The following is a 6,473-nucleotide window of genomic DNA, read 5'->3' as shown; positions in this document are numbered from 1 at the left end:
GGAATATACAAGCCAAGTTCTATAACGAAAATTCCCACTAGTATATGAAAGTGACAAAATAAGAGACTCTCTATGATGAAGATCATGGTGCTACTTTGAAGCACAAGTGTGGAAAAAGGATAGTAGCATTGTCCCTTCTCTCTTTTTGTCTCTATTTTTTTGTCTGGCTTCTTTGGCCTCCTTTTTTATTTCCTCACATGGGACAATGCTCTAATAATGATGATCATCACACTTCTCTTTATTTACAACTCAAGGATTACAACTCGATACTTAGAACAAAATATGACTCTATATGAATGCCTCCGGCAGTGTACTGGGATGTGCAATGAATCAAGAGTCACATGTATGAAAAAATTATGAATGGTGGCTTTGCCACAAATACGATAGCAACTACATTATCATGCAAAGCAATATGACAATGATGGAGCGTGTCATAATAAACGGAACAGTGGAAAGTTGCATGACAATATATCTCGGAATGGCTATGCAAATGACATAATAGGTAGGTATGGTGGCTGTTTTGAGGAAGGTAAATGGTGGATTTATGGCACCGACGAAAGTTGCACGACACAAGAGAGGCTGGCAACGGTGGAAGGGTGAGAGTGCGTATAATCCATGGACTCAACATTAGTCATAAAGAACTCACATACTTATTGCAAAAATCTACAAATCATCAAAACCAAGCACTACGCGCATGCTCCTAGGGGGATAGATTGGTAGGAAAATACCATCGCTCGTCCCCGACCGCCACTCATAAGGAAGACAATCAAAGAAAAACCTCATGCTTCAAATTTGTTACACAATGGTTACCATACGTGCATGCTACGGGACTTGCAAACCTCAACACAAGTATTTCTCAAATTCACAATTAATCTACTAGCGTGACTCTAATATCACCATCCTCATGTCTCAAAATAATCATCAAGCATCAAACTTCTCATAGTATTCAACATACTTTATATGAGAGTTTTTATTATACCCATCTTGGATGCCCATCATATTAGGACTAGTTTTATAGCCAAAGAAAATTACCATGCTGTTCTAAAAGACTCTCAAAATAATATAAGTGAAGCATGAGAGATCAATAATTTCTATAAAATAAAACCACCACCGTGCTCTAAAAATATATAAGTGAAGCACTAGAGCAAAATTATCTAGCTCAAAAGATATAAGTGAAGCACATAGAGTATTCTAATAAATTCTGATTCATGCGTGTCTCTCCCAAAAGGTGTGTAAAGCAAGTATGATTATGGTAAACTAAAAAGCAAAGACTCAAATCATACAAGACGCTCCAAGAAAAACACATATCATGTGGTGAATAAAAATATAGCCTCAAATAAAGTTACCGATAGACGAAGACGAAAGAGGGGATGCCTTCCGGGGCATCGCCAAGCTTAGGCTTTTGGTTTTCCTTGAATTTTACCTTGGGGTGCCTTGGGCATCCCCAAGCTTAGGCTCTTGCCACTCCTTATTCCAAAATTCATCAAATCTTTACCCAAAAACTTGAAAACTTCACAACACAAAACTTCAACAGAAAATCTCATGAGCTCGGTTAGTATAAGAAAATAAACCACCACTTTAAGGTACTATAATGAACTCATTCTTTATTTATATTGGTGTTAAACCTACTATATTCCAATTTCTCTATGGTTCATACCCCCCAATACTACTCATAGATTCATCAAAATAAGCAAACAACACGCGAAAAACAGAATCTGTCAAAACAGAACAATCTGTAGCAATCTGGAGCTTTCGAATACTTATGTAACTCCAAAAATTCTGAAAAATTAGGACGACCAGGATAAAAAGTATATTGATCTACTGCAGTTGGAATTGGTATCTTATTGCCCGCTTGTAATAAATGATAATCATTTTCGTGAGCGCATACTTTCTATTTTTATCAGCAAGATCAAACAGCAATCACCAAGAAGATCCTAAAGGATATACTTGCCAGAAACACTAATTAACACATAAAAACACAATCATAACAGAATCTAGATGAATTATTTATTACTAAATAGGAGCAAAAAGTAAAGAACAAAAATAAAATCGGGTTGTCTCCCAACAAGCGTTATAGTTTCACGCCCTTAGCTAGGCATAATATTTCAACGATGCTCGCACGAAAGATAATAATTGAAACACGAAGAGAGCATCATAAAACGTGAGACAAATAAGTTTAAGTCTAACATATTTCCTATGCTTACGCATTTTGTAAGCAAACAAATTATCAAGACAAGCGAAAACTAGCATATGCAAGGAAGAAGAAAGAAACAATATCAATCTCAACATAACGAGAGGTAATTTAGTAACATGAAAATTTCTATGACCATATTTTCCTCTCTCATAATATTACATGTAGGATCATATTCAAATTCAACAATATATCTATCATATAAAATTTTCTCTTCATGATCCTCATGCACAAAAGTCTTATAATCTTCCAAAATACTGGGATTAACATGTGGGATTATTTTTACCTAAAGTTGACTCTCTTCCAAACCCACTTTCAATACTATTGCAAACATTATTATCAACAACATATTCATCATGAGGCACAAACAAAATTTCAGGATCATAAGAAGAATCACCCCAATCATGAACATAGCAATAAGTAGTGGACATAGCAAAATTAGCATCCCCAAGCTTGGGGTTTTGCATATTGTTAGCAAAATTGACATTAATAGAATTTATAATAACATCATTGCAATCATGATTTTCATCTAAGGATCTACCATGAATCACTTCATAAATTTCTTCATCTTAATTTTTAGATTCACGAATCTCAAGCAAAACTTCATAAAGATAGTCTAGTGCACTCAACTCACTAGTAATTGTTTCATCATGATTGGATCTTTTAAAAAGATTAGCAAGTGGATGGGGATCCATATCAATAGATTTTTAACAAGTGAAGATGCAAGCAAATAGAAGACACATGGCACACAAGCAAAGAATATATCTGACAAGAAAACGGTGAACGAAAAAGAGGGTGAATAAAATGACAAATTTTTGTGAAGTGGGGGAGAGGAAAATGAGAAGCAAATGGCAATGTAATGCGAGGGAGAAGAGCTCATGACGGATACTTGGTATGTCTTGACTTGGCGTAGATCTCCCGGCAATGGCGCGAGAAATCCTTCTTGCTACCTCTTGAGCATGCGTTGGTTTTCCCTTGAAGAGGAAAGGGTGATGCAGCAAAGTAGCGTAAGTATTTCCCTCAGTTTTGAGAACCAAGGTATCAATCCAGTAGGAGACAATGCACAAGTCACCTAGTACCTGCACAAACAATCAAGAACCTTACAACCAACACGATAAAGGGGTTGTCAATCCCTTCACGGTCACTCGCAAAAGTGAGATCTAATAAAGATAGTAAAGTAAATATTATTGGTATTTTTGTTGTATAGAATGGAAAGTAAAGATTGCAAAATAGTAAACGAGATGCTATGTAAATAAAAGAGATGCAATATAATAATAAAGAGACCTGGGGGCCATAGGTTTCACTAGTGGCTTCTCTCAAGATAGCATGTATTACGGTGGGTGAACAAATTACTGTCGAGCAATTGATAGAAAAGCGCATAGTTATGAAGATATCTAAGGCAATGATCATGAATATAGGCATCACGTCTGTGTCAAGTAGATCGAAACGATTCTGCATCTACTACTATTACTCCACACATTGACCGTTATCCAGCATGAATCTAGAGTATTAGGTTCAAACGAACATAGTAACGCATTAAGTAAGATGACACGATGTAGAGGGATAAACTCAAACAATATGATATAAACCCCATCTTTTTATCCTCGATGAAAATAATACAATACATGCCTTGCTGCCCCTACTGTCATTGGGAAAGGACACCGCAAGATTGAACCCAAAGCTAAGCACTTCTCCCATTGCAAGAAAGATCAATCTAGTAGGCCAAACTAAACTGATAATTCGAAGAGACTTGCAAATATATCAAATCATGCATATAAGAATTCAGAGAAGAACCAAATAATATTCATAGATAATCTTGTTCATAAACCCACAATTCATCGGATCTCGGCAAACACACCGCAAAAGAATATTACATCGAATAGATCTCCAAGAACATCGAGGAGAACTTTGTATTGAGAATCAAAGAGAGAGAAGAAGACATCTAGCTAATAACTATGGACCCAAAGGTCTGTGTTAAACTACTCACGCTTTATCGGAGAGGCTATGGTGTTGATGTAGAAGCCCTCCATGATCGATTCCCCCTCCGGCAGATCGCCGGAAGAGGCCCCAAGATGGGATCTCACGGGTACAGAAGGTTGCGGTGGTGGAAAAGTGGTTTCGTGGCTCTCTGCAATCGATCTATGGTATAAGAGTATATACAGGCGAAAGAAGTACGTTAGTTGAGCTACAAGGGGCCCACGAGGGTGGGGGGCGCGCCCTCCTGCCTCATGGCCGCCTCGCAGAGTTCCAGACTTCGACTCCAAGTCTTCTGGATTGCTTTCGGTCCAAGAAAGATCATCGTGAAGGTTTCATTCTGCTTGGAATCCTTTGGTATTACTTTTCTGCGAAACTCTAAAATAGGCAAAAAAACAGAAAGTGGCACTAGGCCTGCGGTTAATAGGTTAGTCCCAAAAATAATATAAAAGAGCATATTAAAGCCATTAAACATCCAAAACAGATATTATAATAGCATGGAACAATCAAATATTATAGATACGTTGGAGAAGTATCACCTGCACTTCTATCTGGATATGACACTCCCATTTCTGTTGTTTCTGATGAGTCTAATGACTCAAACTACAAACTCTTCAAACAATTGAATGGTAAGGTTTTTGCTCGGTATGTTGGGACTAACTGCAGGTCTGGCTCACCCAAGAAACAAATCTGGGTGAAGTAGTGCGTCATTGAAAATTTATCTGTCACCGCTAACCTAAATATGCAGAGTAATTCTCTTCGAGGAAATGGTTATCTTTCGCAGGATGGCATTGAAACTTCCTCGAATAGATATCAATCAAACCTTCGACAGAAGGAGTACTGCTACCTCTTGAGCTTGCATTGGTTTTTCCCTTGAAGAGGAAAGGGTGATGCAGCAAAGTAGAGTAAGCATTTCCCTCAGTTTTGAGAACCAAGGTATCAATCCAATAGGAGACAATGCACAAGCGACCGAATACCTGCACAAACAAACACCAACTTGCACCCAACGCGATAAAGGGGTTGTCAATCTTCACGGTTATTTGCAAAGTGAGATCTGATATAGATGGATAAACGATAAAGTAATATTTTTGGTATTTTTGTTTATGGAACGGAAAGTAAAAGATTGCAAAGAAAGTAAATAGGAAACTAAAATTGTAGATCGAAAACTTATATGATGGAAAGTAGACCCGGGGGCCATAGGTTTCACTAGAGGCTTCTCTCAAGATAGAAAATACGATGGGTGAACGAATTACCGCCACTACTGCAGGATGCTGCTAACGCGACACTACGATCTGAGACCCTTTCACGAAACTTTGTGCGATGCATTAATCACAAACAGGGATGTAAAAAACGTCAAAAAGGTGCAAAACATTTGCAATGGAGGATGCAGCAAACACGGTTCAGATTTTAGTTGCGTGTGCGATCTAGGGCATATGGTTCAGTCCAATGAACTGTTTGCGATGAGGTGGAACAAAAGAAATGGGCAGCCTGATGAAGGCGTGTGCGATGTACAGCATACGGTTCACTCGGATGAACTGTTGGTGATTAGGCAACGCAAAAGAAACGGTCAGCCAGATCAAGGTGTGTAACATCCCAAATTTTCAATTTGGAATGTTATACATAGATCATTCTTGCATATCATGTTTTGTTGCATTTCGTCTCGCGATCCTCAAAAATCCTAAGCAACTCAAGGACCCTCGGAGAGAGTTGGGGATTTCCCAGGTTTCATATTTGATTTTTATCAAATATTGAAAGGAGGATTTTGGTTTTAATTATTTTTCTCTCCAAAAATATTTCATATTAATATATGAGAGGAGATAATATGACTTCTCCAAAATAAATGAAATATTGGAGGAAAAATATTAAAATCAATTTTCGCTTTTATTTGGATTTTATTTGCAATCTTGGTTGCATCAGAAAAATTGCACGTTTTTAAAATTGCATTTTAGGGCCAAGAAAATGTTCATCTCGTTCTAAATATTTTATTTAGACGGAGAAAATTTGTTTTGGCATTTTTAGAATTTTATTTTATTTTCTAGGATTTTTCAGAGTTTCGGCGGAATTATTTAAAAAAACGCGCCTAGGCCAACTGGGCCGAAGCCCAGCGCCGGCCCACCTCCCCGACTGCCGTCTCCCGCGCGGAGACCGCGCCGCCGCCGCCACCGACTCGGACACGAGTCCGAGCCGGACTCCGCCGCCGCCTTGCCCCTCCCCCAAGGCACCACCTCAGCCCCCCTTTATAAGACGTGCCCCCGCCGCCTTGGAGCCCCACCCCGCCGCGAGCCGCCACCCCGCCGCAGCCGCCGCC

The sequence above is a fragment of the Triticum dicoccoides genome, chromosome 3A (assembly GCF_002162155.2).
Source record: "Triticum dicoccoides isolate Atlit2015 ecotype Zavitan chromosome 3A, WEW_v2.0, whole genome shotgun sequence".
Classification (NCBI taxonomy): domain Eukaryota; kingdom Viridiplantae; phylum Streptophyta; class Magnoliopsida; order Poales; family Poaceae; genus Triticum; species Triticum dicoccoides.
This window is presented reverse-complemented; position numbering follows the sequence as displayed.